This window comes from Hirundo rustica, chromosome 1 (genome assembly GCF_015227805.2).
Source record: "Hirundo rustica isolate bHirRus1 chromosome 1, bHirRus1.pri.v3, whole genome shotgun sequence".
Lineage (NCBI taxonomy): Eukaryota > Metazoa > Chordata > Aves > Passeriformes > Hirundinidae > Hirundo > Hirundo rustica.
This window is the reverse complement of record NC_053450.1, coordinates 151428362-151442762: the sequence shown is the minus strand read 5'-3', so window position 1 is coordinate 151442762 and position 14401 is coordinate 151428362.

Here is a 14401-nt window from a genome sequence, read left to right as displayed (position 1 = left end):
CAAGAAAATGTGCAGAAAAGAGGAGCAAAAAGACAAAGACCAGGAAAGGGATTGCAAAGGTCAGTAGCATTCTTTGGGATTCTTCAGAGCTGAGGTCCACCCAGCTTTATCTTCCTTTCCTCACCTTCTCCGCAGTGACTGTCTAATGGGAGGGATGCCATCCTCTCTGCTTGTCACGTTTGCTCTGAATTTGTGCTGTGGAGTTACAATTTCTGATCACTGTCTATTTTTTTCCCACCTGTGCTTGTCTACCCTTTCAACAGGATTCTTTCCCCCTCCACCAGCAGATGTGAGAGTGGATTGCAAAGCGATTCAGCTGGAAAAAAACTACCAGGAAATGAAACAAACAATTGATTAAATTCTTTTCTGCTCAAAAATCCAAATTCTGGCTTGGATCTCTAGAGCTGGAATACCACCCAGGGGATTATGTGTGGTTATCTCCAACCGCTGGGTATTCATCTTTGCTCCTAGTGTGTTTCTCTGATCATCCGTGGGTTGTAGCAGAAGATAAATTTCTTTCAGTTTGATGCTATTCCTGGGGCTTCTGTGGCGTTCCCACACAAAGCTTTAATTGTCATAAACACCTTGAAATTTGCTGCGCATAAAGAAGTGAACTGATTTGATAAACAACACTCATCGCGCCAAAGTAAGCACAGACTTGATTTCTATCATGCAAAATCAGATGTGGTGTCAGAGTCAGAATAGCAAACAGGAGGTTTCATGGGAAAGGCTGCTTGTTTGCAGCAGGTAGGATGCCTTTGAATATTTCGGGTGTGACTCATTCGGCAAGAGGAGACACCCAAATTGCCCATCTGAGCAAGTCTCCCAGTCTCCCTTTGCAGTCACTGGAGATCCCATCATGGGAGACTGGGGACTCCTCCACAAGCAGGCACCTAAACCTGGCTTGATGTCTTGTGCTCTCAAGCCTGACCATGTCAGAGTTCCTGTGGCTGGCACAGCTGCTGGGTTGTAACGCCTGATGAGGTGAATGTTTTACTTTCCATGTTGGAGCAAATTCTAGTGTTCTGGAGTGCTGCAGGGCATGTTAACAGGAGAAACGACAAACCCAGACCTTGTGCCTCTGCAGGAACAAACCTCTTGGTTCTTTGTCGGGTTTAACCCCACCCAGGTCTGTGTTCAGTGTGAACTTTCTCATTTCATGCAATGCATTCGGTAGCACCTGGTGGTTTTTCACATTCCCATCACTCAAGAGCTTGCACCCTCAGCCTGCTCGGGCTGCATGCAAAGCCTTGACTCTGCAAGGAAGATTTGGCCGAAGTCTTACTGTCCTTGGTCAAACCTTGAGTTGGTAGCTCAAGATTTGGGGTATGATATTCCCCTCCCTGGTTCTGGTGTCCATCTGAGTGGGGATCACAGATTGTCCTCTCAACACACCTCGGGCACTGGGGGAAGGACAGACCTCCTAAAACACAGACTCCTGAAGCCATACAATGGTTTAGGTTGGAAAAGACCTTTAAGATTGTCAAGTCCACCAGTGTCAAGTCCACCACTAAACCCTGTCCCTCAGCATCACAGCCACACATCTTCAGGGATGATTGCTCCACCACTGCCCTGGGCAGCCCCTTATGATACTTGACAACACTTACAGTGAAGAACTTTTCCCTGTATCCAATCTAAACCTCCCCTGGAGCAACTTGAGGCCATTTCCTTCTATTAGACAACCACGGCCATGGGGAAGGTGAGGACATAGAGCTAAGGCCAGATGGATCTTCACCAAAGGATTAATTCCTCTGCTCTCCAAGATTCAAAGGGAGTAACCTCCTGTCTTACCAGCATGAAAACATCTCTTTTTGGCCAAGGCAGTCCTGTGAACTTCTTGGAGTAGTCGGGAATTGCAAGGAGGAGCAGATCTGGTTTAACTGAAAGATAAATCACCGTTCCCAGCTGACCCCTGGAACTGTCAATACCCTGACCACACCTGGGCATTTCCAACAAAATGTCCATTTTTCACACATGCACTGCTTTGAAATCCACCAAAATGCAAAATCCACCACAATTCCTACCTCCTGCTCTTCTCGTGTGGTGGTAATCTGTGTTTGAGCTGCACAAAGTCCTCAGGTGTGGCATGTATTTTCTCCTGCCAAGGCAGAGTCAGCCTGTCTTACCCCTGTCCTGCATCCTCTAACAAAATGTGGTGTCACCGCAAATGAACCTGACATTCATGGAGCACAGGACTTTGTAAAATCCAGTCTTTACCCAGCCTTGTATTCTGAATAGATTAGAGGTTATTTTGCTGGATTTTTTTTTTTTTTTTTTTTTTTTTTTTAACAAAAGAAACCCTAACCCATTGAAAAATGTTAGAGGGAAATTGCAAATGTTATGCTTGTCTGAACAGGAGTCACTCTGGGGAACACACTACAGACATACTAATTTCTGAGAGATTTCCCCCCCCCTCACCTTCCCCCCATCCTGTGTGTAACTCAGATGAGGAATGTTCTGGTTTAGCTTATTCCCATCTTCTAATGCACACACACTGCTTATCAGAGATGCACTAGTTAAGGTGGAGGAAATTAAGGTGACCTCTACTAGTTCAGGTCTTTATGCAATTTGAGATGGTCATTAGTCACATATCTTGGCATGCAGTGAATTAAGGGCTCTGACTTACAGAGTATCTCAGACCTTTTGTTTTGTATTTTGCTCTCCTTTGTGTGGCTGAACACCCAAGGAGGTTGTTTCATTCATCTGAGTCTTAAAACTGCTTGCTTTATATAATTTAAAACAATAATATACAATTTAAAATCTGTATGTCTTCTCTGGCTCTTTCAGCTAATTACGTGTGAAAAGTCCTTCCAGACTTGGTGGGAAAAAACGTTTCTCAGCTATTAATCAAGCCATTGATTTAGGAATTTTGCTCAGGGAAAGAACTTAGCCCTCATGCAGGGAAAGGACCATAAATCTGCGAGAGGAAGAACTTCTGGGGCTCTGTTACTCATCCTCTTCCTGCCTGTCTGAATGGAGTGACTTTTGCAGACCAGATGCAGCAGTCAGCCCCACAAGAGTGGCAAGGAAATCCTTGCCTCCCTCTTGGCAAGAAGGAGACAAAATTTGAACGTGTTTGGCTGCAGCCAAGGAGGAGAAGGCGGAAAAAGAGGTAAAAATCTCCCCATGGCTCTGTAGTTGTGCTGACACACAGAAAATGGACAACAGAAAATGCTGCTGTTCATAGAATATCCTGGGCTGGAAGGGACCCACAAGGATCACCGAGTCCAACTCCTGGCCCGGCACAGGGCACCCCCAAGAGTCACCATGTGCCTGGGAGCATTTTTCAAACAATTCTTGAGATCTGTCAGGCTTGGTGCTGTGACCGCTGCCCTGGGGAACCTCCTGCAGTGCCCAGCCACCTTCTGGGTGAAGAACCTTTCCCTCATAAAGTGGTGGGACACTTGTACCACACACGGGTCTAAGCACTGCACAATGAGATGCCACCGCACTTCCCTTTGCAGCGCACCTGGACCCACACCACCTGCCTAATCCCAAGGCTTCACAGACCACTTCCTGCTCCTCCACCCCCTCACCCCACCCTGCCAGTGCTTTCACCAAGGCTGAGGTGCCTCTGGGGACAAAAAACCCAGCAGAAAAGCTCGGTAACTGCAAAAAGGAGCAGCCAGGAGTTGTGGGGAATTTGTGCCTTTATGGCTAAAAAGGGCTGTGCACAGCTGATTTGGGTGAGTTATCTCACTGTTAAACAAACCTTCCTGTTTGGGAAAACATTGCTCAAAAGCAAAAGGGCCAGTAATTGCTTTTAGAAGCTGATTTTTTTTGGTGTGGGCTTACACACTTTTTGCCTCTGTCCTATGAAGCACAACTCCCACTGGCTTACTAGAAATATTAGGAACTAGTGACTCAATTTCTAAGAATAATTTTGGGTGTTTCTATTTATAGGTATCAGCCCTAAGCTCAAAAGCACTGGCAACACCCAATCATCTGTTTTTCCATCATGCTTTGATATCACACTGAAATAGCCTGGAAATCAACACTTTCCACTGCTCCTTGTCTCTGGATATCTGCACTTTCCAACCCAGACAGCCCACAGTGCTCGATTGCTCAGGAAGGGACATGAGCCATCAAGTATTTTCAGGAAGTGCCTGGAAGCCCAGTTTAAAATAGAAATGGAGGTGCTAGTGGACAGATGCAAAGTTGTCCTTCTGTGGTGGATTAAAGACATTAAAGAGCATTTCTGAGGGGCAGCTGGTGGGCTGGAGGTGTCACTGGTGGAAAGGGTGTGGGTAAAGGAAGTTCTTTTATGGGGCTGAGGATGGCGAGGCAGAGGATGGAGGAGGAAAGGATAGAGGGATGAGGCAGGGCATGCAGAGGTAGAGGCTGGAAAGGCAGGGCATGGATAAGCAACCTTGAAATTATTTCTACTTGTGGCAGCCAGAATACCTTCAAGAACGTCCCCAAAGATGAATAATTAGACCCACTCCAATCACTTTTGACAGCGCTTTTCAAATGTAACCCACAATTTTTAGAGGACAGACAGAATCACAGAATCACTAAGGCTGGAAAAGCTCTCTGAAGATCGAGTCCAACCCTTAACCCATCCCTCCCAAGGTCACCACTAAACCCTGTCCCTGAGTGCCACATCTACATATCCTTTAAATCTCTCCAGGGACTGGTGACTCCACCACTGGCAGTGTCAACAGTTGCCACACACCAAAAAGTTGGGCCAGAAAGTCACTCTTGAGCATTTAGACCAAAGAAATCAGTGGTGCATAACTGTAACCAAATAATGAAAACAGAGAGCTGCAGGATTCAAAAACTCTGCAGAAGGAAGAGAGATCTACTTGTTACAGGAATCTCCCAAGCCCTTTAGTGTCCTTTTTTTTTAGGACTATATCACACTCGTTGCTTTAGGGTGAAAAAACCTGCTTGCTTCTCGTGTAGAGGGGCGATCCCATTGGGAAGGTGTTGGGATGGATGCACTTCCCCCTGCATGGTGATCAGCACGGCATCCCCACAGCCCCTGCCATTCCCAGCTCACCGAGGTGAGCTTACAGCAGGAACCCTGATCGTTCTCTCGCTCTTCCTCCCAGCTGCCCTGGGCTCGGGGTGAGAGGCAGGATGCCGGATGTCAGCTCGTGACTCATTCTCTGGGAAACTGAGCGTGGTGTGGCTTTCTGAGGAAAGAACCCATGAGTAAGGGCTTTTTTCTTTTTCTTTTTTTTTTTTTTTTTTTCCCCCGCACTATTTTTTTTCCTTTCCTCACTTTTTTTTTTTTTTAATTTTTTTTTAAATTTTTTTTATTTTTATTATTTTTCAAGGGGAATTGGGCGACGCAGGTTACATCAGTTTGTCAGGGAAGAGGGGCACTGCAAGAGCCCCAGTGCTTCCCCTTTGCTCAGAAGCCACAGAGTTTAATGCTGTGGTTGGGGAGTGTTGCTTTCACAGTAATAAAAGCTTATTTTGAGCAAAAAGAAATAATATGAAATAAAAGCCAGTTGTTTCTCAGAAGTTGTTGTCTCTCCTGAAAGAGTGGATTTGAACAATATTATTTTAATCAAGTGTTTGGCTGCTGCAGGATGTCATAAGGAGGCTGGGATACACATGGATCAAAACAGGTTTGAACCAGCTCTGCAAAACCAGTGATGTGTATTTCCTTATAGGGATTCAATATTTATTTATTTTTAACCAGTTCTGCTTAATTGCTGGTTTAGATGGCAAAACCAGTCCATCTTTGATTTTTAGGAGAGATGAAACAAGCCTTCCAGTAACAGCACCTCCCTGCCACACCAGGTGCTGTGAACCTGTTGCTGTTAGGAATTATTAGTCACGCAGAGACTGCCAGTGGCCTAACATGCCTGGATGGGTTATGCTTTTTGTGGGGAATCCTCTGCTCAACGCCCTCTCCGAGCATCCTCCTGCCATCAGCCTGACCCAGGGACTGCTCTCTGACTGCTCCTGGGCACGGTGACACCAGTTGCACTGCCCTACCCCTCACACAAGCTCATTTTGGCTGTCACAGGTGAGCCAACAGCCCCAAAATTGAGAGGAAAGTGGACTCCAAGAGGGGCTGTGCTCGGTGTCATGGGGAAGGCTGGTGGGACCTGGCATCTTCTGCCAGCAGGGAGGGTCTCGGAGGTGATGTGAGCCCACAGCCCTGGCCACGGTGAGCTGGGGCCCTGCCAAAGAACTCTCCCATTGACATTTCCTAGAAACAGACCAGAAAGACAAGAAAAAGTCAACCAAGTTCTCTAATAGGTGCAGGAAGGCTGGAGTAGTTATTCCACCTATTCACATTACGCCCAAAGAAGGGGTTAAAAACAAAAGGGAAGGAGTCAGGGCTGCAGGGGACATCCCTGTGACAGGACAGCTTCAATTAGAGGGTCTGGGGAGGGGGATTGTAACAATATCCCCCCAGATAACCCCTCAGCTTTTGCAGGAGGGGTCACCCCCCTGCAGGGCTGGCACAGAGGTGGTTAAGGTTCGTGCAGGTGTTTCCCTGTAATAGGCACTGTCAGGTACCTTTGCAGCCTTGATGACCATCTGGTTACTATAAAGAATGGTTTATGGGATCCCATCCTGGCTGTTGATGACTATAACATAAGTATTGAGGGCCTGCAAGCTACAGCTTCGTAAAAATAACAGCTTAATAATGAGAACGACTTTCCCCTGCCAGAACAGGGTGAATTCAGGTGTATATTCCCCTTTCATTAGGATTGTAAAATGAGACAAAAGAGACCCAGTCATCTAGGAGGGGGGAAAGACCCACAATCCCACAAACTTGTTAGAACTTAAGCAAGGTGCAAGTGCATCTCGCAGCTGTCTGCAGGGCAGGACTGAATCCCAGCCTCTAACCTGGACAAGGGGAAACTGAGGCACAGAGCTGTGAAACAGCTGGAACAGCATCATCCAGGCAACCAGTGATCAGCACAGGAACCTCACCTCTCACCTGCTCCTGCACTCCTGTAATTAAAGACATCAGCACAGCTACCCAAGGGTTGTCACCTTTTATCACGGCTCTGTCTTGATCTTTCAAACTCTTTTTTTTTATATTTCCAAAAAGCACTAACTGTCTTCAGTTCCAGTTTTTCAGTGGGTTATAGAATATCAGGGAAGTTTGTAAATACATGGCTTTCTCCTTTCAAGTAATTCTTGCTATATCTGGCCCAAAATTGTTTTATTTTCTCACAAAGGTATGGAGAACCTTCTGCTATGAATTTCTTCAGGACACTGAAATCTTGGATGTGTAAAATCAATGTTTTGGAAGTTTTCCTCAGGCATTCCTCTCAAAAATATTTTCTGAATTTGCTCTTGCAATAAAATACCCCAAACCCAGAACAGAAAACAAACCAAAACAAGACAAACAAGACAAGCTCCAGAAGTTTTTAATGTAAGTATTTTGAAGGAAAGATTGAAATCCAGGTATCTGGATATTTACAGGCAACAGAGACAGCAATTTCACCCGAGAACAGGGGTCTAGGACTGTCCTTTGGAAGAACCTGTTTCTACAGAGTGGTGGGCTGGACAGAAAGCCCAAGACTGATCCTTGGGATCAGCTGGAACTGCAGCCTGCCGTGGAGCAGGGACATCCAAGCACCTGGTCCCCCCCTAATCATTCTTTTGCAAACCAGTCATCAAAAAGTGGAGACACCACGAAAACGACACCTGACCAGGAGCCAGGTTGGGCTGGGGACTCCAGCCTGATCCTCACAGCACTCACACCCTGCTTGGATAGAGCAGAGAATAAATAGCCCCTAGCATGGGGGTTTGGTGGTCCCAGAGGCAGGGAGGACATCACTCCCATTCTTTCCCTGCCAGAGAAAACTTCCTCTCTTTTTCCTTTTTAGAGCCAAGCCAACTCCTGATGTCCTGAGATGGGCTAGGGCAGCTCTGGAGTGGACCAGGGCACTGGAGACCATTGGCTGCACGTCTGGGAGGAGGCAGGGGTGGGATTATCTTTCTTGTGCCTCGGGTTTGACCTCTTGGCCAGCAGATTGTTCTGATTTTCCACATGGAGGGATCTAGGGACCCTCTTGAAAGTTCAAACTCCCGGCGTCTTCCCTGCCGGCAGCAGCAGAGCTCTGGGCTCCTGCAAAGCCCACACGGGGAGCTGGGTTGCACAGCAACATCACTGCTTCGTGCACAAATTTGGACATTTCATTACTTTTTTTTACACTGGCCCATGCCGGTCAGAGATTTCCGTGGAAAAGAGGGAATTCGGGTTTGCATTTTTGTTGTTGTTGTTGTTTTTTTACCACCTCGCCAAAAGACCCGAGGGAAATTGCTGAGATGATTTCAAGCCGAAGCAATCCAATTTTTCTTCTTGCAACAGAATTTTCTTGCAAAATTTGCAAGCAGTTAACAACCAAAAAAGCTTAACAAGTGAAAAACAAGAAGCAGGGTTGTTTCTTTCAGATTTTTCCGCAGCTCAGAAAAGCAAAACATTTCCATCTTTAGTCAACCTGAATTCATACTTTTTTTTTTTTTTTTTTTTTTTTTTTTTTTTTTTTTTTTTTTAAACTTGCTTGAGTCAGCCAGCAAACCTGAAAGATCACCTCTTTGCTCAGCTTCATCTGGCGACCTCCTTGGCTTCCCCTGTGCTGGTGCAAAACCCTGGGCTTGGCTCAGCCAGTGTTGTCCATCAGTGCAGCGCAGCACAAAGATATAAACATGTGGGAATATCAAGCACTGTCTTTCTGCCCTTTCCAGCTCTAAGGAAGCACTGGGGCATCTAAAACCAGAATTTCCCAGCCCGTGGCTGGAGCACAAAGTCTCTACAACCACATATCTTAATAACAGGTCTGACCCAGCACAGGAGCGCTCTGTGGCATGCACGTTATTGCTCCATCTGCCCTGGCTGCAAACGTTTATTATTCTCTGTGACACACGTTGTAAAACTGCACTGAGGGAACCACGTCTAGTTAGTAATTTCCATTCAGATGAGCTGAAGGAATTAATGAATTTGGAAGATCTCAGATCTTTGGAGATAGGGACAGGCGATGGCACGCTTGAAAATAATCACCCTCAACCGTGCACAAGCTTGAAACCACCCTGCTAATCACAGGCAGCCGGAGTGCTTATCGGGGCAGGGGGAGAGCTCAAGCACCATTCAAACTCTCTAATAATGGTAAATGATTCCGCAAAGGCACGTGTTCAGGCCTCGGACTGCTTCCAAAGCTAAGTGCTTATGAAAACTTGAAGTGCTCCACTGGTTTTAAATCACTGTGCAGGGCTGACTGATTTAAACTACCAGAGCACTTCTCTTTTCCTTGCATTTTCTTTTCTCCCCCGCACCGTCCCCTTCCCCCCCCCCATTTTTTTTTCTCTTTCCTTTTTTTTATTTTTTTATGAACGCTTCGATTTGGAAGCAAGTCAAACACTTCAGTTTAGCGGTTCGAGACCATATTGAACCGATTTAGAAATATGTCAAAAAAAAAAAAAAAAAAGAAAAAGAAACAGTAAATTATGGTTTAAAACCCTCGTGTTTCAGAGCATTTAAGAAGCAGAGGCTGCAGCTAGAGCAGGGATGTATTAGCAGGGGCTGGCAGACAGCGCTGGTTGGAGGCATGAACTCTTATCTGTTTGATCAAATACCTACTGCAGGACACATCTGCCCCCCCTGCCCTGCACCTTTGATGTGCTGACTTTTCCCTCTGATCCTCAGTGGCCTCTTGCTACAACAGGAAAAATTCCTCCGTTGGAGGTGCAGTGTTAAAAAGGGCACGAAATTTCAGTGCTGTGCACGGGAATGGCAAAGGATGAATCCCTCATACGAGGTTTTTAAATGAGCAGTGTTGGGGTCTTGGCAGCCTCCAACACCGACAGCATCACAACCCAAAAGTGAAACTTTCTGGTGGATTCATAACTCTCAAAAGACAGAATAAAACTGAAGCAGACAGCATAAATAATGGAAAAGTGAATTAGACTTTAAAAATTCTGTCCTGTTTAATAATTCAGAATGATTATAACATGCTGAAAGGAACTTTTTTTTTTTTTTTTTTTAATTACTTCTAGCCTGGCAATCTCCCATTAGTGCACACGCGTCTCCATCAGAAATCATCAGCTAGCAAGAGCTGCATTAGTGCCAAGTGGCAAAGTACATCCCTTTGGATGTTTATTCACACCAAGGACATGCCCTGCACAGCCTTCCCACACCTACGGACGTGTTCGGGGTGGAGGAGATGCCAAGGCCCCCAGGACCACAGCCCTGCCCTGGCTGCATAAAACATTCAAAATAAAACTCCCTGGGAACCGGTAAATCGAAGCTGCTTGTCACCCCGGCTGGGACACGAGCGCACGGTCGCAGGCACGAGCTGAGGTTTCCCTCTCATGTCATGTGGCGAGGTTGAGGGACAGATGCAGCCACAGCCAGTGGGGGAATTGAGGACATTGGGAGCGCACCAGGCTGAGTGCTGAAGGCAATATCAGCAGAGCCTGAGCGATGAGTCCTCCGTCCCTAAAATGATGGCAGTCCTCGTTTAGTGACTCATCCTAAGACTCATCCTCCCTTAGGATGCTGTAGGTAGAGAGAGGTGTTGGCTGCTGCTGGCGTTGACTTGTCAGTGGAGGCTGAAACACAGGCAGACCATCAGCATTCCCATCACCCAGAGCCACGTTTTCCTCCTACCAGAGCAAGGAGCTCCGGTGGTGAGAGCAGGGAAGCATTGCCCGGGTGATGCTTTCCACGAGACCAAATGGCATGTGGGTGAGGAGCAAAGCTCTGGAGATGCCGGAGAGGAGGAGAGCAGATGGCAGGAGACGAGAGGTGGGTGCTAGGATTGATAGTTAGGAGCTCTAGGTGGCTGAGTCCAGCTGAGTCACAAGCACTGGCACGGCTGGAGGCAATGGGACAGCGCAGTAGCCAAGGAGTGCACGCCTGAGGAGCAGGAGAAAATGCACAAAGGACTCTTTTGTACTGGGAGGTGAGCGTGGCTCCGCTTGCACTACTCAAACCTGTGGTCACAGGAGCCAGGCTGTGCTCCGAGGCTGCACCAGACTCATTTAGCATTTTGAGGGCCCTAATTTACAAGCAAATATAAACACTGGCCACCCACAGAATATATCCAGCTCCCGTGGCAAAGCTGGTGGGTGGGGAAGCACGGCCGCCCCTCAGGCACTGCCTCCCCTGTGCCATCTGCCTTCTGTTGCCAGGCCTGTGGTGCCATCTGCCTCGGGGCTGCCATGGGGAAAGCGAATTATATTTTTTTGTAGAGTCGCCACGGCAGCTGGAGAGGCCAACCCAGCAGAAGTGAATAAATCACACCCAAATTCCATTGCCAGAACTCTAAGGGAATTTGTTTCTGCGTTAGCCGCGCTTCAGCCCTACCACACCAGAAAGGACAAGGCTTCCCAAAAGTTTAGGAGTTGCTGCTGTGTCATGCTTAGGCTTTGCCATGATGCCTCAGTGTGAGGGAAGCTCTCTCTGAGGATGTGTGGTGGGGCAGCCTGCTTCAAATCCTGCCTGGACTTGCTGGGGGACAGGAGGAAACACCCCTTCACCTGATCTCCCAGTTCCCACATCCATCAAGAGAACACAGCCATTCCCACTTCCTTTGAAAAATGCCTCAAGCAGGAAAAAATAGTGTGAGGACAAAGTACAAGAGAAACAGAGCTTTCTTTGGCTCTACTACATTGCCTGTGAGACAACGCAGCTGTGCAGGGGCACCGGGCAAATAATTTTCTTTGCAAAACCTCCCTTTTTTTGTAGCAACCAATATTCATTAGCCACCTTCAGCCTAGTCACAACTCACAGACGTCCTGGCTGGACCATTAGCACAGTCCTGAGCCCAAAGTAAGCTCCTTTGCCTGCTGGGGGGTGCAGAGGCAGTGCCACCCTCCTGCACCGAGGCCAGTCCAGGCTGGCATCCCTGCACTCACCACCCTGTGCTGTGCTGACATAACCCTGCATCTTTTCGTTTTGCTTCAGAGGCGAGCCTGCAGGGATCAGACCTTTCCTCCCCTGCCATTTTCAGGGCACCAAACATGTTCTGACAGACACTCAAGGGTCCTGTTTTCATTTAGGTCTGGAGGAAGCTGCGCTGCCCTCACACAAAAGAAGCACCAGGGCATGGATTAAACCCTCTCAAGAGACGGGGAGTTTTCCAAACTGCCTCATAAAGGGAGCTGCACGTTGTGAGGGAGAAAGCTCCTTTGTTTTGGATCGCAGCTGTAATCTCCACATCAAGCACGCTGGAATTCGTAAGTGGCCATTTAGCCATATTCTGACAGCAGAACAAGGAACCTCGGGGCGGCAGCCAGGCCTATTTATAGAGAGGAGGTTTGAGGTAATATCCTCACCTTGGATGCACTGTCTCCACTTAAGAGCCCAGCTTATGAGGGAAAGTGATGCCAGACAGGCAGCCAGCAAGGAAGGAAAGGAGTCACAGCTCACTCTGCCTGGCTTGCTCTGCAGCAGAGCAAATTACCTTTTACAGCGACAATAGAATTCTCTGAAAACTCAGTTTCTTCCCAGGCCTAACAAGAAAAGGAAAGGCAGAAGACAAACAGCTGGAGAGATTCCCCAGGCCGAACCTGCACCGGCTGATCAAGTTAATGTATCACTGTTGTCACAGCACAGGAGCGTTGGGAAATCATGAGCTGCCCAGGAGGTCAGAGATCTGCCCGCAAAATGCGCCGACCTTTTTCTTGTTGACGTTACTGATGACACCCAAGAGCTCGGGAAAGCTCGTGGGACGCTCATGGAGTGTCATCATGAGTCGGGGCTGTCCCCCCGGATTGCGTCAAATATCGACGCTCCGAGCCCTCTGAGGCCAAGGGGTTTGGGGAGGCTCAGGCAGTGCCAGCTTAGGTGTCCCATACAGATGGGCTGGGAGAAGTCCACTTGAAATCACAGGGATGGTCTGGGACAGCTGAGAAATGGGGATTTTTCCAGAACAAACAGGAATCGGGAACCCGTGGAAAGCACGAGAAGGGGAGGGGGACACCAGGGTGGTGGTGAGACACCTTTGGTTAGCAGAGATCTTTGAAAGGCTGTACTCAGAATAACAGGGTGTAGATATAATTCAAGGGTACACCATGGCTGGAAACAAGGCATGGTGGGATGAGATTCAGCTCACAGACAAAAAAAAAAAATCTAAATGTAGCCACTTCATTTAAATTTATTGCTGCACTCCCTGCAGGTCAGGTGCTGCCCGGAGAGGGATCCCACTGGCCCCAGGTGAGTGGTTACCTTCAGGTATGTTGCACAGATGAGGTCTTTATTCCACATTGGCCAGCCCAGCGCTGATTTTTCCAAAGAAAGGATGTTCCTTTATACTGGCTCTTGAAACCAAGCCAGTGCACCTTGAACCTTTGGGTCATACCTGTAATTAACCTGGTCTACTTCTGAAGCCCCTCCTCCACAGAAGTAGGATGCTTTCCTAGTCAGGGAACAAGTATTTTATTGTTCAGGTAAGGAAAAGAGGAACATGTATGGGAATAGATATTTACAGGAATATCGATTCTACCAACAAAGTTGCCCCAAGGAGTTTTGAGAAGCTACCAAAAGGACATGGGAATGGGGGGAATATCTCTCTGGGACACCTCTGAGTCCCTCTGCTCTCCTCCACATCAAAGTTGCTGCTGCAGCTGCAGGGACAGCTGAAAAAATCCTGGTGTGGGAAAGCAGGAGAAGCTGGCAGGTATCCAGCACCAGCTTCTGCCATGGGGGGAGTGTCCTGCTTTCCAGCAGATGTTTGGCTTTTACAGCTCCTGAGCCCAGTTCCTTTATCTTCCTAGGACATCTCCAGCTACTCCTTTACTTCCTGAATTAAACAGAAGCAGGGATTAAACTGGGAGTATACAGATTTTCCAATGGGCACACAAAGAGCAGCAGATTGAGGAGAAAATCCACATGCATGTGTCACTGTAGGACACGAAAGAAAAATGAAAGACTCCAAATATTTCAGAAGGCAAAGAGTATAGAAGGCTTTTTTGTCCAATTCTTACCACCTTTTATATGGTGTTCTGATACAGATTTAACATGATTGGTGACTAGGAACAACACCTCTCTAATTCCATTGGTGAAACCAGAGAAACAGCAAAACACCGCCTGGAGAAAGATTGTTTTGGGAAAGGAGAGTTATTTTGCCAAGATTGTTTTGAGAAGAGGCTTTCTGGAGAACTTTTCCCTTGGGAAGCAGTTAGCACTGCTAGCAGGCTAAAATCCCTTCAGACTTAGAAATGTCAGGCCCATATGCATGTACACACACGTGTGGGAACACCACATGCACGTGGAGCTGCTAAAAATGGCCAGCTTCCTAAGGCTGATATCAGGCCAAAAAAGTTAAAAGAAATAATTTAAGGGGAAATTCGACTGATAATTACAAGTTCAGTGAAGTATATTTCGCCTCTTCCCCAAAATGCATATGCACTACCTATAGGGTAATGTCAGGGTGACCACTGACAGAGTCAAACATTCAGGGGAAAGAAAAGGTCATTT